At 45.2% G+C, this 26,886-nt stretch overlaps 1 protein-coding gene across 6 annotated transcripts in view; it reads left to right on the top strand.

Moving 5' to 3' along the window:
* CRTAC1 (cartilage acidic protein 1) overlaps window positions 1-26,886 on the top strand; it is a 1,069,217-nt gene that overhangs the window by 945,829 nt on the left and 96,502 nt on the right. The gene's annotated exons all lie outside the window — the stretch shown is intronic.

Raw genomic sequence — 26,886 nt, 5'->3', positions numbered from 1 at the left:
GGGGGTGCAGAGCGGTTCCTGCCCCAAAGCACCCATCTCCCATGGTCCCTAAGGGGGGAGAGGGAGCTTGTTTGCCCCCTTACTTTGGGGTTGGCTGAATAAAAGAAAGATTTCAAGACATATCAAAGTTAAGGTTGTCAAACACCAACCTTCTATATATTCTACACTGTGTACACAATTATTAGGCAAGTTGTATTTTTGAGGATTAATTTTATTATTGAACAACTGCTGTTCTCTTGGTCAATCCAAAATGTTAATAAACCTCAAACCAGGGGCGTAACTACAGGGGTTGCAGGGGTTGCAATCGCTACCGGGCCCCATGCTCCAGGGGGCCCGGTAGCAAACCAGTGGGTGAACTTCCAGGATCGCAAAGGTCACACTTGCGACCGGACCCTGGCATTGCACCACTGTGGGGAAGCCCCAAGATTGCAGGAAGTGGGCCCACAAGATTGCAGAAAGGGGGCCCACTGCAGAACTTGTGAAAGAATCCTGCTGCGGGACCATAATAAAAGGCCATGCAACGAGTGTAAAGAGCCCCAGGATTAGTGGGAAGAGCCCTGGGCTTGAAGGTAAGGGCCCCGGCCAGGGGTCTGGGGGGCCCTTCATGGTTTCTTGCATCAGGGCCCTGAAGGTTTTAGTTACGCCTCTGCCTCAAACCTGAATATTTAGGAAAGTAAAAGAGGGGTTTTGGCTTTCTTAGGAGACCCTTAGGAGGCTCTTTTGAGTCTGGTATGGATCTTGGAAGAGAACTCCATGCCAAAATAAAAAAAATAGAAAAACCGCATGAGGTCCCCCCCCCCAGACCATTCCAGACCCTTCAGTTTTAAGGTGAACCCCCAAGCCAAAAAAAAAAAAAAAACTGCGTGCCCCCCCCCCCAAATCCATACCAAGAGTGCTACCAGATTCCAATAAGCCCCCTGCCCGCAGACCACCACAACCACCCCTCAGGGTTCTCAGGAAGAGGCCCTTGCCCGCATCAACATGGGGACAAGGCCTTTAACGATGAGGGGGTGCAGAGCGCTCCCTGCCCCAAAGCACCCATCTTCCATGTTGAGGGGATGTGGCCTGATATGGTCCCAAAGGGGGGAGAGGGAGCTCATTTGCCCCCTCTTTGGGGTTTTGGCTTTGTTATGAGACCCTTAGGAGGCCCTTTGAGTCTGGTACGGATCTTGGAAGAGAACTTCACGCCAAAATGAAAAAAAAAAAAAAAAAACAAAACAGCATGAGGTCCCACCCCCTCCCAAGACTATACCAGACCCTTCAGTTTAAAGGGGAACCCGCAAGGCAAAAAAAAAACAAAAAACTGCATGTACCCCTCCCCCCCCTAAAATCCATACCAAGGGGATTCCAGATTCCAATAAGCCCCCTGCCCGCAGACCCCCACAACCACCCCTCAGGGTTATCGGGAAGAAGCCCTTGTTCGCATCAACATGGGGAAATGGCCTTTGGGGTGAGGGGGTGCAGAGCGCTCCCTGCCCCAAAGCACCCATCTCCTATGTTGGGGGCGTGTGGCCTGATATGGTCCCGAAGGGGGGAGAGGGAGCTTGCTTGCCGCCTTACTTTGGGGTTGATATGGTCCCGAAGGGGGGAGCGGGAGCTCGCTTGCTGCCTTACTTTGGGGTTGACTGAATAAAAGAGAGATTTCAAGACATATTTATGTTAAGGTTATCAAACACCAACCTGCTATATATTCTACACTGTGTGCACAATTATTAAGTTGTATTTTTGAGGATTAATTTCATTATTGAACAACTACTGTTCTCTTGGTCAGTTCAAAATGTTAATAAACCTCCAACCTGAATATTTAGGAAAGTGAAAGCGAGGTTTTGGCTTTTTTTAGGAGACCCTTAGGAGGTCCTTTTTGAGTCTGGTATGGATCTTGAAAGAGAACTCCACACCAAAATGAAAAAAAAAAAAAAAACACAGACCCTTCGGTTTTATGGGGAACCCCCACGCCAAAAAGAAACATAAAAAAACTGCGTGGGCTCCCCCCCCAAAATCCATACCAGACCGTTTGGTTTTAAGGGGTACCCCCCACTCAAAAGGAAAAAAAAGAGTGCCCCCCCAAAATCCATACCAAGAGGGCTTCTAGATTCTGATAAGCCCCCTGCCCGCAGACCCCCACAGCCACCCCTCAGGGTTCTCAACATGGGGACAAGGTGCTTTTGGGTGGGGAGGGGATGAAGAGCCCCCCCTGCCCCAAAGCACCCATCCCCCATTGTTGAACAACTACAGTTTTCTTGGTCAATCCAAAACGTTAATATACCTCAAACCTGAATTTTTAAGAAAGTAAAAGAGAGGTTTTGGCTTTCTTAGAAGACCTTTAGGAGGCTCTTTTGAGTCTGGTATGGATCTTGAAAGAGAACTCCACGTCAAAATGATAGAAAAAAAAACACAACGTGAGACCATACTAGACCCTTCGGTTTTAGGGGAAACCCCACGCCAAAAAAAACTGCGTGGGCCCCCCCCCCCTAAAATCCATACCAAGGGGGCTTCCAGATTCCAATAAGCCCCCTGCCCGAAGACCCCCACAACCACCGCCACAATGAGGACAATGTGCTTTGGGGAGGGGGGCTGCAGACTGAAGTTGTCTCTTTCATTATCACCATAGGACTCCATGGATGTGCGGCACCAGGAATCTTTCCTCTCCTCCTTCCAGTATCTTACTTAGTGGTGGTAGGGTTTCAGCATTCCTTACCATGGCCATGTCTCTGAGCACTGAACACCTTGCTCAACTAGCTCATCTTTAATAATACCAGCCCATACCAGTACCCCACCTCCACCTTGCTTGCGTCTAAGTCGAAGGGGAGCTTTGTGACCGTTACTGATTCAGCCACAGGCCCATCCATCAAGAGTCACTCTCATCTCATTAGTCCATAAAACCTTTGAGAAACCTGTCTTCAGATATTTCTTGGTCCAGTCTTGACGTTTCAACTTACTTGTCTTGCTTAGTGGTGGTCAGGTTTCAGCCTTCCTTACCTTGGCCATGTCTCTTAGCACTGAACACCTTGTATTTCTATGCACTCCAGGTAGGTTGCAATTCTGGACTATGACCGCATTGGAGGATAATGGGTTGCTGGTAGCTTCACGTTTGATTCTTCTCAAATCTTTGGTAGTTAATTCGCCTTTTTTTTTTTCTCAGTAAGTTTCTTGCGAACCTGTTGACTGTTTGCAACAAAATGTTTGATGTTTTTGTGATCACACACCAATATCTTAGCAATTTTAAGAGTGCTGCATCCCATTGAAAGACTTTTTAGAATTTTTGACTTTTCAGAGTCAGTTAAATCTCTTTTTTGGCCCATTTTGCCCGAGGAAAAGAAGCTGCCGAATAATTATGCACACCTTGATTTAAGGTATTGATCTCCATAGGCCACACCCTCCCTCATTACACAAAAAACACATCACCTGATATACTTAAAGTGATACTAAAGCCTTTTTTTTTTTAGTTAAAAATAACAAACATATTATACTTGGTCCTGTGAAATGGTTTTGCACAGATCACCCCAGATCCTCCTCTTCTCGGGTCCCGCTTCGGTGCTCCTGGACCCTCCCTCCTGTTGAATGCCAGCTTTCTATAGAGGCACCCGAGCCGAGTCACAGCTCCCTGTGTCCATTCAGACACGGAGTTGTGTACCGGCCCCGCCTTCTCTCTCTCCTCATTGGCTGACTGACGTTGATTGACAGCAGTGGGAGCCCAATGGCATCACACTGCTGTCTCAGCCAATGAGGAGGGGAGTCCAGGGCAGCCAAGATACTCCTGCAACATCGTTGGATCTAGATTAGGTTCAGGTAAGTATTAAGGGGGCTGCTGCACACAGAAGGTTTTTTATCTTAATGCATAGAATGCACCTTCTGCTTTTAAAACCCCTTTAAATCCAATAAGCATTAAAGTTTATACAGCTTGGAGTTGGACAAAATGCATACAAATTATGATTTGGTCAAAATACTCAGTTCCCTAATAATTGTACACACAAGTCTTGTATACCCCCCACCCCTATATAGTTCCCACCCATATTTCAGATTTTACACAACTGGTTTCGGACTCAAAATCCCAGTTTGAATGTATGGTGCTAATCCACAGTGATGATGAATAGTAGATATCTGTGTGTGGTTACACAAAGGGTTGTTGACTTTCAACATTGAATTGAGGTTAAGTTGAAAGGGAAACTTTAATGTTTTTTGTTATTTTATCTTACTTGAAGGTTCATAGGTGCATCTCATAAAATTATGGCTCGTTTCCACTGAGCTTTCTGGTATGGTTCGGTACGGTACGCTATTTATGCCGTTTCCATTATGAATGGTACCCTAATTCCGAACCGTACCGTACCACTTTTTGGTACCCTTTCATTGGAGTACCAAGCACATTAGTACCGTACCAACAGGGTGGAGCTACACTCTGCAGAACTTTGATTGGTTGACAGAGAATCGTTTATCACAGCTTTCCTGCTATACCACGCCTATCATGAAAGGGTACTATTGGCAGTGGAAACGCAATGTGTACCGTTCCGAACCGTACCGTACTGAACCGAACCGTACCGTACCACTCAGTGGAAACGAGGCATTAGAATATCATCAAAAAGTTAATTTATTTCAGTATTTCAGTTCAAAAAGTGAAACTCTGTAATGTTCCGGTACCTTTGGTACCCTAAATTACACTTTCCACAAGTGTATGCGCCCCACCATTTACTTTTGGAAAGGTGCGCATACACCTTTAAGACTGGAGCTGTCATCACCCAGCGCCGGACTAGATGGCTATTTAAAGCGCCGGTTCTCACTCACATGTGTTCGTTCAAACACCTTTACCTGGATGCTAACCTTGCTTGAATCTTCCATGCTTGCAAGCTTACTTCGCTGACGGAACCTCGCTGCGCTGATCCCTGTATCCCGCTACTGGATCATCCGCCTCTCCTGAACCACCCTTCGGCTGTATCGCTAATAGTGCTAAGTACCCCGCAGGGGAATTCTCTATAAACTTATACTAAGCTTACACTATCTAGCTCTGCATAGTAAAGACTGTTTATCACATCTGCATAACTAGATTGCTAGCTCTTGAGACTACTGCTACTTTTCTGCACTGGGTTGATCTCTTTTGTATGTCCACCTGCTATTCTATCATCTGCTATCATACAACATTGCTAAACCTTCCTGCATCCATCTGCTACTGTCTCACCTTCCAGTGTCTATCACCTATCACCTCCACTCAACCTATCCCTCAACCTTCATCATTGTGTTACCACATGCATAAAGTCACTCTAGGAACCAGTTTGCTAATTGTGTGTATTTACTGGCTGAAATAAGACCTTCCACACATGATGAGTCATTGAGGTTGGGAATGGTATCTCAGCATATCTCTTACATGACTACTGACGTGGAACTATTTCTGCAGCTGAAAATCCACACCATATAAGAAACGCAGGAGCGTTACAGATTGAACGAACCCAAAAAATGGATTCAGCAGAAATAACCACTCAGGTGACACAATTAAAACAGCAAGTATCTGCGTTAAAACACGCACTTGCTGAATTAAAAGAAGACAATCAGGCTCTGTCGCAGCAGGTAATTAGACTGACACAACTTACCTCTGCTCAGTCCCCTGAACCCAAGATAAATCCCCCTTTGGTATTTACAGGCGATCGCAAAAAATTTCGCGAATTTAAAAACGCATGTGAGTTACTTTTTTTGCTTAAACCTCGTACCTACCTTACTGATCACATTAAGGTTTGTACTATTATTTCTTACCTATCAAACAATCCTCGAGCCTGGGCAGATTCTCTTTTTGAGAAAAACGACCCGCTTCTCAACTCCTATGCCTTGTTCCTGGCAGAGCTCACTAGCCTATATGATGACCCCAATAGGCAGAGTACTGCTGATCTTCAGTTAAGATCCTTGAAACAAGGAAGGAGGCCAGTAGAAGACTTTGTCGCAGAGTTCAAGAGATGGACCCTTGATTCAGAATGGAATGATGCATCTCTGAAAACCCAATTTAGGCTTGGCCTATCAGAAACCGTTAAGGACGAGCTCGCCCGAGCGGATCTGCCAAAAACCCTGGATGCACTAATACAACTCAGTATTACCATAGATAGAAGACTACGAGAAAGAAAGGCTGAAAAGATGGGAATGCCATTATCCAGTTCTTCTCGGAGTCTGGCCGTTGACCCCGTTCCTATGGAGATAGGAACCATACGCCCACCGCTATCAACTATGGAAAAAGCCAAAAGACGAAATGAAAATCTCTGCTTGTACTGTGCATCCCCGGATCACAAGATAAACGTCTGTCCCTTAGTCAACAAAAAGAAGGGTGAGTGTTCACATGTCTCCCTAGGAGGATTGACAACTTCATTCACTAACCCCTACATTTCTGTTTTTTTGACATTACAGTGGGACCAGAACAGGATTACTACTAAGGCCATGATTGACACAGGATCTTGTGGAAATTATATTGACATACGTTTTGCTGCTTTAAATAAAATTCCTATTATTTCTAAACTCAAACCTGTCTCAGTAAGTCTTATTACCGGTGTTCCGTTATCCTCTGGTCCGATCACCGATCAGACACAAGCACTTCTAGTCACTATTAACGAGTCTCATAGGGAGACTTCTACCTTCGATTTAATACCATCACCCCACTTTCCCATTGTGTTGGGACTTCCCTGGTTGCACACACACCAACCAACCATAGATTGGAAGGAACGGTCCTTGACCTTCCCTTCTTGTTATTGCGAGGAAACGTGTAACCTCCCGTTTTCCGGGAAGATTCTGTCTGTGGTGACAGATGAGATTGCACCACTATGTTATCAGGATCTTTCTGAGGTTTTTCTTGAGAAAAATGCTCAAGCATTACCTCCTCATCGAGACTATGATTGTAGCATTGATCTACTCCCAAATAGCAAATTGCCGTTCGGTCATGTTTATCCTCTTTCACAGGATGAACTTGCCCATCTCAAAACCTATTTGGATGAGAACTTGGAAAAAGGTTTTATTAGACCTTCCACTTCTTCCACAGCAGCAGGACTCTTTTTTGTTCGCAATAAAGATTCAAGTCTCAGACCTATCATCGACTACAGGAAATTGAATGTTATCACAATAAAAGATCGCTATCCTCTACCGCTTATCCCTGAGCTCATTGAGCAGGTGCGTGGAGCTACCTATTTTTCAAAATTAGACCTGAAAGGAGCATACAATCTCATTCGAATCCGTGATGGACACGAGTGGAAGACTGCATTCAGAACTAGATACGGATTGTTCGAATATCTTGTGATGCCATTCGGCCTATGCAATGCCCCTGCAGTTTTCCAACGATTTATAAACGATATTTTTAAAGACTTACTAGATGTCTGTGTTGTGGTATATCTGGACGATATACTTATATATTCACGGACCCTGTCTGAACACATAAGACATGTAAGACTTGTATTATCGAGATTGCTTGCACATAATCTTTATGTGAAGCTGAAGAAATGCTTGTTCCATAAAGATGAGGTACTCTTTCTAGGCTACATCATATCCAAAACAGAATCGAGATGGACATGAGTAAAATATCCTGCATTCAGGATTGGCCTATACCAACTACACGCAAGGCGCTACAGCGATTCCTGGGATTTTCAAATTTCTACAGGAAGTTCATAAAAAACTTTTCTGCTATTGTGAGACCCCTCACACAGCTCACTAGCATAAAAATACCATTTAAATGGTCAGAAGAAGCAAATAAGGCTTTCCACTTGTTAAAGACAAGGTTTACTTCCGCTCCCATATTACGCCATCCAGACCCATCCCTCCAATACATTCTGGAGGTAGATGCGTCAAACCTGGCAGTAGGAGCAATACTCTCCCAACGACCAACTCACACTTCACCACTTCATCCAGTCGCCTTTTTTTCTAAATCCCTGAGCAGTCCCGAGATAAATTACCCCGTGGGTGAAAAGGAACTGCTTGCTATAAAATTGGCTCTGGAGAATTGGCGACATTTACTCGAAGGCACCCAATTACCAATAATTATATACACGGACCATAAAAACCTCCAATATCTTCAGACTAGCAAAACTCTCTCGCATCGACAGGTACGATGGTCACTATTCTTTCTAAGGTTTAACTTCCTAGTGACCTACACACCTGCAGATAAGAACAAAAAGGCGGATGCACTATCACGACTAACTGAAGAAAACTACTTTGAAATTCCTTCCGTTCCTATAATACCTCACAAACGCATTATTGGAGTTGTCCATCCCTTGAAGGAAGAGGTTCTGCATGGTATAAGGTTGGATTCACCCCCACCACAACTAAATACTGATGCAGAAGGCTTCCTCTACTACAACGACAAACTTTACATACCACCTACCCTACGCACCAAGATCTTGGAATTATCGCATGATGTGCCTATGGCAGGACATATGGGTATGACAAAGACTTTCAATTTGATTTCTCAGCAATTCTGGTGGCCTGACATGAAAACATCTATACAAAAATTCGTCTCTTCATGCAATGTCTGTGCCAGGTCCAAAATTGACACTACGAGACCATCCGGTCTACTATGCAGTCTACCAATACCCCAAACTCCATGGGAGGTTCTGTCATTGGACTTCATCGTAGAATTGCCTCCTTCCAAAGGATTTAATACCATCTTGGTGTCAGTGGACCATCTGACAAAGATGGCACATTTCATTGCTATTCGCAGACTACCTTCGTCCAAACAAACGGCAGAACTCCTGATGAAACATGTCTTCAGATTACATGGTATCCCAAAAACTCTTTTGTCTGACCGTGGATCCCAATTTATTTCTAAATTCTGGCAAGAACTATGTCACATACTACGGATTGAGCGGAAGCTCACTTCTCCTTACCATCCGCAGACCAACGGACAGACTGAAAGAGTCAACCAATGCATCGAGCAGTATTTACGTTGTTACACTTCTTACCAACAGGATGATTGGTTGGATCTTCTCCCCCTGGCAGAATTTGCCTACAACAACGCAAATCACAGTACAACCAAGCAGAGTCCGTTCTACTTGAACTATGGGTTCCATCCCTCTATTCTCCCTCCACGCATCCTTCCTTTAAATAACCCAGTAGCCTCAGACTATCTTACCCAAATAAAGGATTCTCTGGGTTTACTAAATACTACCATTGCACACGCTCACAGTCAACAAAAGAAGTACTATGATCTTCGTAGAAGACCTTCTCCACAGTATACTATCGGGGACCTCGTTTGGCTCTCAACAAAAAACTTGAGACTGAAGATCCCTAGCAAAAAGCTTGGACCTCTGTTCTTGGGACCTTTCCCAATCAAGAAACTTATTGGAAAAGCTGCAGTGCAGCTTACATTGCCAATGGACCTAAAAATCCATCCCATTTTCCATGTGTCGCTACTAAAACCCCATGTTCCGGACCAAGGAATAAGGCCTAATATTCCACCTCCCCCTCCTGTACAAGTTGAAGGTGGAGAAGAATACGAGATAAAAGAGATTCTGGATTCTCGTATCTACAGAAGAAGACTTCAGTACTTGGTTAGATGGAAGAACTATGGGCCCCAAGACGACACCTGGCTAAACACCTCTGACATACATGCCCCTAGATTAATCCGCAATTTTCATGCGAGATACCCAGACAAACCAGCTCCAGAGGCCTTCAGGAGCAGGCCTTAAGGGGGGGGGGGGGGGGTATTGTAATGTTCCGGTACCTTTGGTACCCTAAATTACACTTTCCACAAGTGTATGCGCCCCACCATTTACTTTTGGAAAGGTGCGCATACACCTTTAAGACTGGAGCTGTCATCACCCAGCGCCGGACTAGATGGCTATTTAAAGCGCCGGTTCTCACTCACATGTGTTCGTTCAAACACCTTTACCTGGATGCTAACCTTGCTTGAAGCTTCCATGCTTGCAAGCTTACTTCGCTGACGGAACCTCGCTGCGCTGATCCCTGTATCCTGCTACTGGATCATCCGCCTCTCCTGAACCACCCTTCGGCTGTATCGCTAATAGTGCTAAGTACCCCGCAGGGGAATTCTCTATAAACTTATACTAAGCTTACACTATCTAGCTCTGCATAGTAAAGACTGTTTATCACATCTGCATAACTAGATTGCTAGCTCTTGAGACTACTGCTACTTTTCTGCACTGGCTTGATCTCTTTTGTATGTCCGCCTGCTATTCTATCATCTGCTATCATACAACATTGCTAAACCTTCCTGCATCCATCTGCTACTGTCTCACCTTCAAGTGTCTATCACCTACCACCTCCACTCAACCTATCCCTCAACCTTCATCATTGTGTTACCACATACATAAAGTCACTCTAGGAACCAGTTTGCTAATTGTGTGTATTTACTGGCTGAAATAAGACCTTCCACACATGATGAGTCATTGAGGTTGGGAATGGTATCTCAGCATATCTCTTACATGACTACTGACATGGAACTATTTCTGCAGCTGAAAATCCCCACCCAAATAAGAAACGCAGGAGCGTTACAAACTCATATGTTATATAGATGCTTTACAAACAGAGTGATATATTTCAAGCATTTCTTTCTTTTAATTTTGATGATTATGGCTTACAGCTACTGACACCCCAAAATTCAGTATCTCAGAAAATTTGAATAGTACATAAAACCAATTTAAAAAAAAAAAAAAAAAAAAAAAGGATTTTTAATACAGAAATGTTGGCTTAGTGAAAAGTCTGTCCATGTACAGTATAGGATGCACTCAATACTTGGTTGGGGCTCCTTTTGCATGAATTACTGCATCAATGCAGCGTTGCGTGGAGGCGATCAGCCTGTGGCCCTGCTGAGGTATTATGGAAGCCCAGGTTGCTTTGATAGCGGCCTTAATCTCATCTGCATTGTTGGGTCTGGTGTCATCATCGTCCTCTTGACCAGGGATCCCTAAACGACAGCACTCCAGCTGTTGCGGAACTACACATCCCATGTGGCATTGTAAAACTCTGACATTCACAGACATGACTAGGCATGATGGGAATTGTAGTTCCTGAACAACTGGAGGGCCAAAGTTTGAAGACCCCTGCTCTTGACAATACGCCACAGATTCTCTATGGGGTTTAGGTCAGGCGAGTTTGCTGGCCAACCAAGCACAGTGATACCACGATCATGTGACCAGGTATTGGTAGTTTTGGCAGTGTGGGCGGTGCCAAGTCCTGCTGGAAAATGAAGACAGCATCTCCATAAAGCTGGTCAGCAGAGAGAAGCATCATGAAGTGCTCTAGAATTTCCTACTAGAGGGCTGCACTGACTTTGGACTTGATAAAACACAGTGGACCAATACCAGCAGATGTCATGGCTCCCCAAATCATCACTGACTGTGGAAACTTCACACTGGACTTCATGCAGCTTGGATTCTGTGCCTCTCCACTCCTCCTCCAGACTCTGGGACCTTCATTTCCAAATGAAATGCAAAATTTTCCACAGTCCGTGAGGGGAGCTGCTGCACACAGAGGGCTTTTTATCTTAATGCATAGAATGCATTACTATAAAAAACCTTATTACTTTAAAACCCCTTTAATAGTGGTGTGAGTACTCCTGCGCTCCCAAGTTTCGTATGTGTGCAATAGTGTGTCTAATCAGTTGTGTGCTGGGGTTCAAACAACATAATATTCAAACCTTGAACTTATTTGAAAGACTGCTGAAAACATTGATTTGTGTTCCCATAAATTGAGAACTACAATAATTATATAAAGTGCTTCTTTTTGTAGCACTGCCCCCTAGGGAGCTGCTGAGATTGGATTCCCCTGAGTTACCCATAGCAACAGTTCGTAAAACGTATCACTTTAACGCTTGGCTCAGACAATGAACATTCCAGGGGATTTGGTTTTTTGGGGGGTTTTATTTTGAACTGGTATGGGAGAAGGTAGTGCTTTAAGTGGGCCGGTATGCACTGGTACTCAGTACCGCCACCTCCAAATATGGCTCTTGAGCATACCGCCACCTCTCCATGTGCCTTAGCATACCAGTACGCTCATTGTGGACATCTGTGCCCTCAATTGCCCCCCGCAAGAATATTTCCCACTCCAGAGCCAGACCAGTGACTGGAAATCCCTTTGCTTTTTTGACCACCAGTGAGTCCCCCTGCTCCGGAGTCCCAGCCCAGGCCAGGGGGGGTGCTCTGTGGGGACCCTGATGTGGGTTGGGGGGGACAAAATTTATAGACTATAATAGAGTACCGGCACCTCTTTTGGGCCACTTAAAGCACTGGGAGAAGGGATGAGTGGGATACTCCAACTTGACAACTATGTACAAATCTTGAGGACAACTGACTCTAGTGTGTGCGGCAAGGCCGTTGCTTCACTTTTACACTGAAGTGAAGTAGAAGATATGTTCCTGAATTGACACCTCTTCAGGGTCCTAACTTTGCACCCCCTTTCTCACTTCCCGTGCATGCTAGCCCCTTGTCCACTGACTCTCCACTGGAGTGGTCCCCTTCCTGGGCAGACCCCTTGCAAGCTTCCCGGTACTCACGGACACTGTTTTTCCCTGGGTTGCTCTGCCTTCACCTCCACTTGTCAGTATCCTGGACCTCCTGGCTCAGCATCACACACTTCTGGTCCACTAGGCCGACCACCTGTGACCACTTTCCACATCAGACAGGAGGAGAGACAGCTGTCACCCTCCTCCTGGGACCTGGCTTCCCACCCAAAGACGCCCTGTCACATGTGCCCTTGGCTTTTATGACATATCCCAGAATGCACCACTGTTGTGGGGATTTGGTCCCTCTATATGGCCATATCTTGCTCAAGCCCACCACTATATCAAAGTACCCCATTGTCTTAGAGAGGCTGGATTCATCCTTCTTTTTATGGATAGTGTAGGACCCACTGATAATGGGGTACTTTGACGTAGTGGTGGGCTTGAGCACGAAATGGCCATATGGTGGGACTAAACCCCAATTTTTATTTATTGATTGCCTTTATATTTGATAGTCATTTCTTTTGCATGTGTGCGCTATTTTTTGTAAATATGCATGTTGCTTAGTTCATAGCTGCACCAGCTTTAGAAATGCATGTTCAGGGTGTGCCCCCCCCCCCCCCAGCTCTTTGTTTGCACCACTGTTGTGCCAACCCTCTGGGACAGCCACAAAAGCCTGTGTGTCACTGGCTGGATTTCCTCCACTGTCCAACAGGCCCCTCTATTGGATACAGTGTGGACACTTCCTCAGCCCAGATGAATCACACATGGACACATGCAACAGGCAGAACTACTGATCAGGCTCCCCTGATAAGCAGATGGAGCAGACTATGCTTTTCCCAGCACCTATCTAGGGGGGTGCTACATTTAAATGCTACTAAGTACAATAAATCATGTGTCATCCCTATCAGGTTGCTAAAAAAAATAAATAAAAAGGTGCTCAAATGTGCATTCCGGGTAAATTATAATCTAGTAGTGCATATATTTATAGTGAAAAGTGAACAGTGCTATGAAATCCAAAAATCCCATATGTTTAAATATGCATAAAATATTGACATAAAATAAGTGTAGTATAAATATATATGGACTAATTAATGCATAAGGTAAAGTGCAAATAAAACAATTGTGCAAAAAATAATGAACAGCTCTTGACCCAATAAATTAATAATATGCCCTGAAATGTGGAAAAAGTCTATGTGCAAAATCAACAAGAATAGTTCAAACAATAATGATCCAAAAAGAGCCCATAGAGTGCAGCGATCAACAAATGGTGCAAAGAGTGCAGACGTAAAGTGCTAATCAGTGCTGAGCCACAAAGTGCTTGTGCTACGTAATTCTCTACCAAAAGCAATAGCCTATCACCTCCTGTTCAGACCCCTGTTTTTTACGAGCAGGTCAGAACCAGCATATGGCAAAAGGGGGGGATTGGAGCAATCCAATATCCCAGGAAACCAAAAGCAGGCCAAAAATGGATCCATCATCCGAGAGACCCAGACGTCCTTGGCGTGGATATAGAAGAAACAACAGCAAAATCTAATGCTCTCTGTATAAAATATTTTATTTGACCATAAAAAAGAGTTAAACTTACAAGACAGGCACACAAGCTGTGCTGGCTGGAAAGACGCGTTAGGAATGGGTGTTCGTGAACTGCATTGGGTGCTAGGCTCCACCCCCCCTATACGCGTTACGTCCCACGTTGACTTCTTCAGTAGTGCGTGTTGAAATTTCTGTGTAGGACCCTTCAGCTTTGACCAGCGATTCCAAACCCAAAGTGCAATACACCACCATGCTTCTTTTAGGCTCTCCAACCTCAAATACATATCACTAAAGCCTGCAGAATTCAATACACTTTACATTCCCCTTTCTTGGATTGGTACCGCTTTCTCCTCCTGTCCACAGGGGTCCCTCTCCAGATCACTTCTTATTATACACTTTGGGTGTATTTTTCCCAAAGATTAATGCGGCCATTCTGCACAACTCTCAGGAGCAGAAGCAAAGATAAAAGGCCCCCATAGTGTAGAATTTAAAACCAGCATCCATTTATTATATGCAGTATAAACTCACATTTAATACTTCAACCACTTCTGGACCGGAAGGTTTTCCCCCCTTAATGACCAGGCCATTTTTTGCGATTCGGCACTGCGTTACTTTAACGGACAATTGCGTGGTCGTGCGACTTCTTCAAAGAGCCTCTTTGAAGAAGTCCTTAGGACGAAACATGTCAGAGCTATAGTGCGCGGTCGCTCTATACACATATAGAATACGCCGGACATCTTCCTAGAGGTCGCTCTGGAATTGGTGTTATCCCGGGTATTTCACTATACGCCTTCATTAAACGTGCTTCTTGTAAGTAGACACCTAAAGGGGAGAGGGGCCCAGTGTGTGATTTTATTTTGTTCAATAAATTTTTGTCTGCAGAATTACACTATGGTTGCCCCCACTTTGTTCATTTACATGCAATCTGAACCAAGTGACGTTTGAAGGAGAGAGTTTAACAGTCCAAAGTCCTGGAGCTTATGATCCGGTTAGCGGTGGATGTGCTTGAAGGGTCTGTTTTCATCTAGGTTCTGGTGAGTGTCTGGTATAAGGGGGGGGAGCACCGTGTGGTGGTGGAAGTCTGGTTACCAAGCCAAGTGCCCTCACTCCCTTTCCCTCAACGACGGACTCCCAAGACATATGAGTCTCGGATTGGACTGTGTATCATATACATTTAATTGTTATTCTAAGGACTACTTGCGATGTTGTGTATGTCCCGTCATCCAGCGCTGCTAGTGTTGTAGTCTTATTTGTCTATGATCTTATAATCTATCAACACCTTATTCTGTTATTACTTATTATAGCAGCTGCTCAGACTTTGTGTCAATATTAATCAGTTGCCTATCCTATATATCTTTTTGAGCGCAGGGTGAGTGGCTATATGTTTGAGTTTCCTCCGGTCTTTTCATATTGTTCACTCTTTATAATTTTATAAACAAAAAAGAGCGACAATTCTGAAAAAAATATATATTTTTCACATTCTGCTATATAACATCCCCCCCCCAAAAAAAATAAAAAATCAAAATTTTTTAACATTTTAGGGCAATTTGTTTTCTGCTACATATTTTTGGGGAAAAAAAATCACAATAAGCGTATTTTGATCCGTTTCGCAAAAGTTATCACGTCTACTAACTACGGGAAAGATTTATGTAATTTTTTTTTTTACTAGTAATGTCGGCGATCTGCGATTTTTAGCAGGACTGCGACATTGCGGCGGACATTTTTGACACTTTTGAGGGGGACCAGTGACATTACTACAGTATAAAAATATGCACTGTTACTGTAATAATGACACTGGCAGGGAAGGAGTTAACATTGTGGGTGATCAAGGGGTTAAATGTGAGCCTAGGAGAGTGATTCTAACTGTGTGGGGGCGTGGCTTGTGAACTGATCATAGAGACATGTGATCCTATATAGAAGGATCACAGGCGCTCTATGATCATTCCAGGGAGAAGAACGGTCGGCTGTGTTTACAACACCTCTGAGGAGACACCTCCTGACCTTTGACCTTTGGGGTGGGCCCATGACCCATTTCCTGAGTCAAAACCCTCCCCTTCCTCTCCTCTGTCTAACCCTAACCCCCTAACTCTAACACCCTAACCCTAACAGGACAAATTGGGCTTTCATTTGGTGGTAAATGTTTATGGAAATCGCCTATTTATTTATTTTTATTTAGCTGTGTATTTCTTGTTACTACCATACCCTACCACCAAAGAACAACCCAGATTGAATTCTCCTGCTTCTGATGATCACAGGCATACCACATATGTGTATGTTAGTTGTTGTTTGTACCCATAGTACAGCCCAAAAACAATAGTGCGCATTTTGTCTTTTTTTTGTCCTACCTAAAACACTGACACTGATACTAATTTAAAAAATAAAATCCTGCCCAAAATATACGGACCCTGACCTTGACCTTTGACCCTTATTTGAACACTAACCCTGACACTGACCAATATCAAACCCCTATCTAGGTTTTTTTTCTCCTTATTTTTAATTTTATTTATTATTAATCATTTCTGCACATTTTTGTTTTCTCTCTCTCTGAAAGGAGAAAGAAAGATACAATGTATTTTTCCTCTTCATTCACAGAGAGAGAAAAACAAAGAGGCAGGCTTCACAGTAACTGATCACTATGGTAGCCAACCAGAAGCTACCACAGTAATCAGGGAACCCAGAATCAGGAGTTCTGGGTCCCGATTATTAGTATGGGACCCTGGTCTTTTTGGTGACACCCCAGTCTCGGTGCTAGGAGCGCGCTGTGCGGTGCACTCCCAGCACCAAGACAGATATGCATACATGCGGCCCCGCGGCTAAAAGCTCAGTCCAGTGAGGCCACATATATGTGCTCTGTCAGCGTGAAGGGGGTTAATAAAACAGTTATGCCCACTTTTCCATTACTTTTGGTACCTCATATATTCCTACAGGGAATCCTCTAACACAGTGGTCCTCAACCCTGGTCCTCAGGGCCCACTAACAGGCCAGGTTTGCAAGATAACTGAAATACATCCCAGGTGATATAATTTGCTGTTCAGTGATTGCAGTACTCTAGTCTGCATCTCCCCAAGGTAATATTTAAAATCTGGCCTGTTAGTGGGCCCTGAGGACCGGAGTTGAGGACCACTGCTCTAGCGGACACAAGAAGGATGTATCATTATTCACTTAAACCAATGACAATGATAGTTTATCTGATAGGAGTTTAGCCCATCATGACTTTGCTACGGGTACATTGATGATCTCTTTAGGGTCAGGAACTAGTAGAGGGGTCAATCCCTTCCCTATTCCACTACAACCAGATTCCTCTCTAATCAAAATCACATAAAACCTCAACTGATGCTTCAATAATTAACGCCTGACCTATAATGGAGCCTTGTAACTAACAGCACCACAGGCCACATATATGTGTTCTGTCAGCGTGAAGGGGGTTAATTAAACAGTTATGCCCACTTTTCCATTACTTTCGGTACCTCATATATTCCTACAGGGAATCCTCTAGCGGACACAAGAAGGATGTATCATTATTCATTTAAACCAATGACAATGATAGTTTATCTGATAGGAGTTTAGCCCATCATGACTTTGCTACGGGTACATTGATGATCTCTTTAGGGTAAGGACAGAGGCGTAACTAGAACCTTCAGGGCCCCGATGCAAGAAACCATGAAGGGCCCCCCAGACCCCTGGCCGGGGCCCTTCCCTTCAAGCTCGGGGCTCTTCCCACTAATCCTGGGGCTCTTTACTCTCATTGCATGGCCTTTTATTATGGTCCCGCATCAGGATCCTTTCACAAGTTCTGCAGTGGGCCCCCTTCCTGCAATCTTGGGGCCTCCCCACAGTGGTGAAATGCCAGGGCCCGGTCGCAAGTGTGACCTTTGAGATCCTAGAAGTTCACCCACTGGTTTGCTACCGGGCCCCCTGGAGCATGGGGCCCGGTAGCGATTGCAACCCCTGCAACCCCTGTAGTTACGCCCCTGGGTAAGGAACTAGTAGAGGGGTCAATCCCTTCCCTATTCCACTACAACCAGATTCCTCTCTAATCAAAATCACATAAAACCTCAACTGATGCTTCGATAATTAACGCCTGACCTATAATGAAGTCTTGTAACTAACAGCACCACAGGCCACATATATGTGTTCTGTCAGCATGAAAGGGGTTAATAAAACAGTTATGCCCACTTTTCCATTACTTTCAGTACCTCATATATTCCTACAGGGAATCCTCTAGCAGACACAAGAAGGATGTATCATTATTCATTTAAACCAATGACAATGATAGTTTATCTGATAGGAGTTTAGCCCATCATGACTTTGCCACGGGTACATTGATGATCTTTTTAGGGTCAGGAACTAGTAGAGGGGTCAATCCCTTCCCTGTTCCACTACAACCAGATTGCTCTCTAATCAAAATCACATAAAACCTCAACTGATGCTTCCATAATTAACGCCTGACCTATAATGGAGCCTTGTAACTAACAGCACCACAGGCAGGCCACATATATGTGTTCTGTCAGCGTGAAGGGGGTTAATAAAACAGTTATGCCCACTTTTCCATTACTTTCGGTACCTCATATATTCCTACAGGGAATCCTCTAGCGGACACAAGAAGGATGTATCATTATTCACTTAAACCAATGACAATGATAGTTTATCTGATAGGAGTTTAGCCCATCATGACTTTGCCACGGGTACGTTGATGATCTCTTTAGGGTCAGGAACTAGTAGAGGGGTCAATCCCTTCCCTATTCCACTACAACCAGATTCCTCTCTAATCAAAATCACATAAAACCTCAACTGATGCTTCAATAATTAACTCCTGACCTATAATGGAGCCTTGTAAGTATGGCGGCGTTGTAAGGAGTTAATCTGCGCCCGCAGTGAGAGCCGGCTTAAGGAGCGTGCTAAACATTTCAACTTACAGTTCAGTGCGCTGACTAGCAATGAGATGAGAGAGCTGCCGTGTAGTCATCGGTGGCGTCACCAACGAGTTAAAGAGTCTGGCTAAGCTAAAAGGTTTGTTATTTTAGGAATTAAAACAAGAAATAAGCTTTGATGGTCTTGGCAGCGTTTGAGCCCGCTCTGCTCCCTGTCTTTCATCTCCTTCCTTTCTGCTTGTTTCATTAGCAAGGGATGAATTCTTGGTAATTGGGAGTCAGGGAAGTAAAGGGATTTCACAAGGCGCTGCCTGCTTTAGGAATTTATCTGCCATGACACGAAGCAATGGTCCTATCATGGAAAATGTCATGGAGGAAACAAAGGCCGTATCTCAAGATGGGAGGATGTGGCCTATATTCCTGCTAAGCTCTGATAACCAACATTTACAGTCACCTGACTGAGCTTTAATAGTGTGTCTATTCTTCGGGAGCCCCGGAAATCTGAGGGTCACTTTACAGTTTGTGTGGATGGTTATTAATCGAACTAGACAAAAAAACTACAGCTTCTAGATGGACAATACACGTTTTAAAGATTGTTGCCTGCTTTTGTTCCAGAGTGCAAGGAAACCAGACCACAGAGAGCTGCAGGTAAAATAAATCAGTTTATTGGAGCAAACAGCAATGAATGCACAGAAAAAGTGAGGAAGCGAGATCAGAAACAAGCCGGGGTCAGGTCCAGAAGCGGGTAGTCTTCCAAGCCGGGGTCGAGTCCAGAAGCGGGAAGTTTGCCGATGCCGGATCGTCTGTCGATGCGTGGTTGAGAGCCAGGAGAGTCGTCAGCTAAGACAGATCATACAGGGGGAACAGAAGACTGCTAGCAGAGATGCACCTTGGAGCACAAACGCAAGGGCAAGGACGCGGGCGCTCCTTAAATGATGGTCTCTCTCTGAGCCTGGTATCGGTCAAAATCTGGAAGGAAATGAGAGCCTCGAGCCCGCCAGGGAGATCCTTGGCCACCATGCAGCCTACGTGACAGGGCCTCTCTCCCCAGCAGAAAGTGCCTGAGGACATAGATGTATCAGTCTCTTTCTTTGCAGCCTCAGCAGAACAGATTGAATAGGAAACGCTCTGAGGCTTCCTGCACATTTTACTATGCTTCAGTGATGAATGGACACATTGGAACCGATCGCTTACTGTGTTCATTCAGGAAAGGAAGGAGCCAGTAAATTACATATTTACTGGCCCTCCCCCCACTCTCTATCCTGAAACATCTCTCTTTGTGCCCGCAGTAGCTGCCGGCGAGAGAGGAGAGGAGGGAAGCCAGAAGTGCTGTAGGGCAAAAAAGGGACCCGGAAAGCAGATTGAAGGGGCGCATGTGTTAGGACCAATCCCCCTGCAGTGCAGCCAGAGGGAGAAAGAAGAGGAGAAGCTGGCAACATTGCAAGGGGAGGCAGAAAAGGTACAGTGGCTGAAATAAGACAGTACAGCCGCCCTTCTGATCAGCAGGTGCCTGGGCCCCCCCCCTTTTGAACTGATGGTGCCCGGGCCCAGTACAGGCAGTACAGGGCCTTATCAGCAGCTCTGTGCACATGCACAGATCGGAGCCGAGCGTCACAGCTAGGGCCGGCCCTGCCATGGGTCCCGATGGGTCCATTGGACCCAGGCAGCACTTGGAGAGGGGTAGCAAATTGACTCCCAAGATTTTTTTTCAGCAGTTTTATGTGTCATCAGTTTGCGGCGTACTACGGACGGTATTTCCCTATATCATACTGCTGCCTGTAGTACAAACTGATGAGTAGGAAGAGGCAGACATTTTCCTCCGGTCCCTCACATGATCCTGGTGTGCTCAATGACGTCAGACATCAGCGAACACCATCTTACGCAGGGCGCACCAAACTATTTTCATTACGCAGGGCAGGCTGGATCTTCTAGGGCGGTGGGCATGGCAGACACAGGAGTGACAGGAGGACTGAGGACAGACAGTGGGTGTTTGGTGGACCCTTCTGGTGGTGATTTTTGGAAGAAGATAACATTATATATAGTATTTTCTAAATTGTATATTTGTATATAAATTTTATATAAATTGTATATTTATATAAAATAATGGATGTGGGGGGCCTTTTGTTGGGTGCTATTTTTTTTTCGGGGGGGGGGGAAGCATTTCATTCTTGGTCCCAGGCAGCACAATGTCTTGGGCCAGCCCTGGTCAGAGCCGCTGATAAGGCAGTACAGCCAGCCCTCCTGTACTGGGCCCGTGCACCATTGGTTCAAAAGGGGGGCCCAGGCACCTGCTGAGCAGAAGGGCGGCTGTACTGTCTTATTTCAGCCACTGTTCCTCTTCTGTCTCCCCTTGCAATTGTTCCAGCTTCTCTTCTTCTTTCTCCCTCTGGCTGCACTTCAGGGGGATTGGCCCTAACACATGCACCCCTTCCAGCTGCTTTCCGGGCCCCTCGTTTGCCCCTTTCGCCCCACAGCACTTCTGGCTTCCTTCCTCTCCTCTCTCACCGGCAGCTACTGCGGGCACAAAGAGAGATGTTTCAGGATAGAGAGTGGGGGCAGGGCCAGTAAATATGTGCTCCTTCCTTTCCTGAATGAACACAGTAAGCGATCGGTACCAATCACTCCTGTGTCCATTCATCACTGAAGCATAGTAAAATGAGCAGGAAGCCTCAGAGCATTTCCTATTCAATCTCTGCTGCTAAGGCTGCAAAGAAATAGACTGATACATCTATGTGTAGCACTGCTCCCTTGAGGACTGCTGGATTGTTCACCTTCGGATCACCCTGGGTTACAATTAGCAACTGCAGCATGCACAATTTAACTCTTTACTGTTTGGCTCAATGAATGAACAGTCTAGGGCAGGGATTCCCAAACTACGGCCCTGCAGCTGTGGCAGAACTACACATCCCATGAGGCATTGTAAAACTCTGACATTCACATACATGACTAGGCATGATGGGAATTGTAGTTCCTGAACAACTGCAGGGCCATAGTTTGGGAATCCCTGGTCTAGGGGATGTAGTTGTTTTTGTGGTTTTATTTAAATTAGGGATGGGAGAAGGGAAGAGTGGGATACTCCAACTTTGAACTTTTCGCAGTAGATGAGGACCCCTGTCTGAAGATGCAGCCAGGCTGCTGATTCACCTTGCCACTTAGATGAATTTAGGATTACTGGTTAGAATGAATTATATTTGGGATACACACCTAGTACCCCCCCCCCTTTCACTTGACATGCTGACACCCGTCCTCTGACTATCCTACACCGGAGTAGCCCCCTTCAGGTCAGGCCCCTAGACACGATCCCCTGTACTCACGATACTGTTTTTTCAAGGGTCTCCAGTGTCTCCCCTTCAGTCAGCTCTTATGGACCTCTGGGTTCAGCTCCTTCCTTCTGGTCCCCAGGCTGACCGCCTGTGACCGCGTGCCACTGCTACAGATGAGGAGGCAGCCATCACCCTCCCTCCAGGACTCTGCTCACAAACCAAAGACCCCGCAGCACATGTGCTCCTGGCTTTTATACCACACCCCACAATGCACAGTCTATGCTAATCACTGGGGCTGTGTACCCATTGGTCAGATTTCCTACACTGTCCAATATGCCTCCCTATTGGACCAGTGTGAAACACTCCCTAGACCAGATGAATCACACACTGAGCACCATGAGCAGACCTAGCTCACAGATCCTGCTCTCTGGTAGGCAGAAAGAAATATAGATTTCCCTGCTGCTCCTCTGATAGGCAGACAGAGACAAAACTATACTCACTCTCACTAGCACCTACCTAGGAGGGCGCTACATGTGTCCTCAGTCCCTTTCTGCCGGGGAGAGGAGCCCTATCAGGTAGGCTGTATGGGGCCCCATGATTTCTAACAGCAGCCCTGGCCCTGGTCACAGCCATATTTTTTACTGGCAACCTTTTCCTGTCACTGGTATTTACTGGCAGGAGAAAAATGCCTGTTTTTTTTTTTACTGGATGCCAGTAAAAATACTGACGGTTGGCAACACTGAGTGGAGTAAAACACCTAAAAATGATGCTGAGTTGATGTTGTTGCTTCTATACTAATGTCATAACATGTGAGCTGACGCTTCCCGCTCTATGGAGCAAACTCATTAGGAGGCCTGTGCAGACTTGTTCTGTATCTGTCTGATAATTCTAAATTATAACAACCACGCTCCGATTCCTTTTCTTGTTATGAAAATTGGGTGGAGAGTAATTATCTATCCAAAAAAAGTACCGGCACAATTCCCTCTAAATTGAAAACCAAAAATAAACCAAGTCTCACAGGTTGGACCCTATAGACGAGGAGAATGGGGATTTTAATGTGCCCAAAGACTAACAGTTAGAAAAAAATACAAATTATAAAACTATAAATTTTATTAAAGACACAATAGTAAAAACAACATATAAGAATGCAATATCTGAAAGGTGTATTACAGCACAGTCTACAATACAATAGATCGGCGCGTTTCACCGACGCTTAGGGCTTCTTCAGGATCCAGATGTGTAGCTGGCTTTCTCAAAAAGTATATATATACACCCTTAATAAAAAATACACCAGACTATAATTTGTTGACCATGCCACAGAGCCTATAATGGTGTACTCAACAGTGTGCGAAGCATATAGGCAGGAAAAGGGAGCTCACAGGCCCCCAAACAAAGATAAGTGCAATTCAACCATAAGTGCAAAGACCACAGGATTCAATAAAACATTTAGCTACCAAATATCATTTGTGGTTTAAAGCTAGATGTCCAATAAAAATATTCATGTCATTATAGGCAGGAGTCACATTGTGCAGCGTCCATACTGACAGCAGGCTGGCCAAGAGTGACTCTATAATGGTGCCTATGCTAGTGCCTTCCACTAGTGGAAGGATCAGTGTTCCTGCTGTGCAGGAACACAGGATCCATGCCTTCTGTACTGACAGAACGGCAATCTGCCTTGTGTACATAGACTGCCGTTTTACCTGTGTAGCAATGCTCGGCTCCTCTTTACAAAACTGCTTCAGCTCAGACACATTTGTAGGATGTTTGGTGTGAACGACTCTTTGGAGGTCATTCCACAGCATCTCTATGGGGTCATTGTCTGGACTCTGACTGGACAACTCCAAAAAACGCGTTTTCTTTTTCTGAAGCCAGTCTGTGGTGGATTTACTTTGATACTTGGGGTAATTGTTCTGCTGCATCCCCCAAGTTCTACTAAGCTTCAGCTGGAGGACACCCACCTTGACAATATCATGTGGGGTATTTTGGTAAATTTGGAAATTCATTATCCCTCGATGATGGCAAGTGGTCCAAGTCCTCAGGCAGTAAAGCAAGACCAACTAGTGATGTTCCCTCCACCATACTTTACAGTTGGGATGATGTTTTGATGTTGGTGAGCTGTGCCCTTTTTGGGCCTTACATGGTCTTTTCTTTCATGAGTTCACAACACATTTTCCCAGTAGCATTGCGGTTTGCCAAGGTGCTCTTTGGCAAACTTCAGGTGTGCAATGTTTTTTTTTGGAGATCAGTGGCTTCCTCTGTGGTGTTGTGCCATGGAAACCCTGGCTGTTCAAAGACTTACAGTATATATGGTAGGCTCATGAAAAGGGAGGTTTGCCAGTTCCAGTGATGTCTTCATGCATTTAGCTGTCACTTGTGGGTTCTTTTTTACATTGTGCATTGTGCCTTGGAAGTCATCTTGGCTGGGTGCCCACTTCTAGGAAGAGTAGCCACAGCACTATACTGTCTCCATTTATAGAAAATCTGTCAAACTGTCGACTGATGGATGCCCTAAGATTGTTTTTTTTATCCCTTTCCAGCCGTATTCAGATCATTACCTCTTCATCATATATCTTCAGAGACTTCCTTTTCGCGAGGCATGGTTTACATCAGCTGATGCTTCTTATGAACAGCAATCTTAAAATGTTTGAGTTTCTTTTATCACTCAAAGTAGTTCTAAACCAACCACACCGCCAAACTCATTTACTTAATTGGACTCCAGGTGTGCAAACTACTGACTTCAATTGGCTTTCATTGAAGAACTAAGGCCCATTTCACACAGCCTGTCCGTCGGACAGACTCCGTTTATCTCAGCGGGGATCGATCCGCCGATCCCCCGCTAAGCAGGCGGATGACAGCTGTTCTCAATGCTGTGTGTGGAGACACAGCTGTCAGTTCCCTATACATCTCTATGGGGAATTGGATGGGAACGGACCATCGGTCCGTTCTCATCCTATCCGATGGTTAGATGGAAAATAGGGTTTCCATCCATCCAGATATGACAAATACGATCGGATGTCAGCGGACATTTCTCCGTTGACATCCGATGCCCCATAGACATACATGGGGGGACCGTTCAGATCCGCCCAAAAAAATGGACAGGCAGATCTGAATGGTCCGCCTGTGTGAAAGGGCAGTTAGTCTACAGGTTAAATTACTTTTTCTTCTAGCACTCTGAATGTTTAATGGGTGTGTTCAATAAAGACAATGAAAAAGTAAATGTCAGTACAAAAAAAAAAAAAAAAAGAAAAAGTAGCACCTGTGTCAGTTAGTAGTGGTTGCAGGGTAGAGGAGGTGGGCATCAAAGTCGCATGACAAATTGTACCCCATGTGTTCCAAGGATAACCATTCATATAGGTGTGACTTAAAGTCGCAGAGTTCATGCACTACTTTGGTCTGACTTTCAAGCAACTTGAGGGCCAAAGACTTCAATGTTAACCATCAAAAGTTGCATTAAAGTCATACCTGATTGTTTCAGATGCAATAGTGGTGCAACAGTGGGTCCGACTTTGCAGAGGGATGAGTCACATTCAAGTCACACCCATCAAAGTTGCGCTCCAATGTCCTGTGACTTTGTACAAGTCAGAATGGAGCCTTATGCTAGACAGGTCCTAGAACCAGGAACATTCTAGAGCAGTGGTCTCCAAACTACGGCTTGTTGGCCAAATGTGGCCCTTTGCTTGCCTTTATCTGGCCCTTGGGGCCGAATGCCATCCACTAATCATGGGGCACTATTCCTCCCACAGACACCAATGATGGGGCACCATTCTTCTCACAGACACCAATGATGGGACACTATTCCTCCCACAGACACCAATGATGGGGCACCATTCTTCTCACTGACACCAATGATGGGGCACTATTCCTCCCACTGACACCAATGATGGGGCACTATTCCTCCCACTGACACCAATGATGGGGCCGCATTCCTCCCACAGACCCGAATCATGGGGCACCATTCCTCCAACAGACACCAATGATGGAGCCCCATTCCTCCGACAGCAATGATGGAGCCCCATTTATCAAACAGACACCCATGATGGGGCACCATTTCTCCCACAGACACCAATGATGGGGCCCCATTCCTCCCACAGACACCAATGATGAGGCCCCATTCCTTCCACAGACCCCAATGGTGGGGCACCATTCCTCCAACAGACACCAATGACGGGGCACCATTTCTACCCTAAATACTAATAATGGGGCATCGTTCCTCCCATTGACACCAATGGCGGGGCAACATTCCTACCTTAAATACCAATAACGGGGCACCATTCCTTCCACTGATACCAACCACAGGGCACTATTTCTTTCACTGAAACTAACGATGGGGCACTGTTTGCTCTCTTATACACCACAACGTTTTCTAATCCCACAGGCCACAGTCTGGCCCCTCTAAAGCCTCAAGGACAGTAAACTGGCCCTTTGTTCAGGAAGTTTGGACACCCCTGTTCTAGAGGAATTACGCTGAGGATTGACACATTGAGTCAGTAGGCTGGGCTTTGTGTGAATTGGTGCAGGGTAGTGCTTGGCTTTGCCGTGTGGTAGAGACGCCTTCTGCTATGTCACTGGTTCTCACGCTTTGTGCAGATTAGTTTCCCTGCTGTTCCATGACCCCACAGAAAATGTGTACATCAGTGTGACCTGCCCTGTTCAGATGTGACGTTCTAAAAGGTTTCCTTGAAAGCTTTTCCCATATTCATTCCTGAGCTGATTATCTCCATAAGCTGAATGTGTGGTAAGCCAAGAATTAACCCTATTGCTCACCAATGTAGGCATTCATCAGCTTTACTGTGCATAGCTCCCATTG

This window comes from Pelophylax lessonae (assembly GCF_965119305.1).
Source record: "Pelophylax lessonae genome assembly, chromosome: 9".
In the NCBI taxonomy this organism is placed as follows: Eukaryota; Metazoa; Chordata; class Amphibia; order Anura; family Ranidae; genus Pelophylax; species Pelophylax lessonae.
The sequence above is the reverse complement of the archived record's forward strand: the minus strand, read 5'-3'. Positions and strand labels throughout refer to the sequence as shown.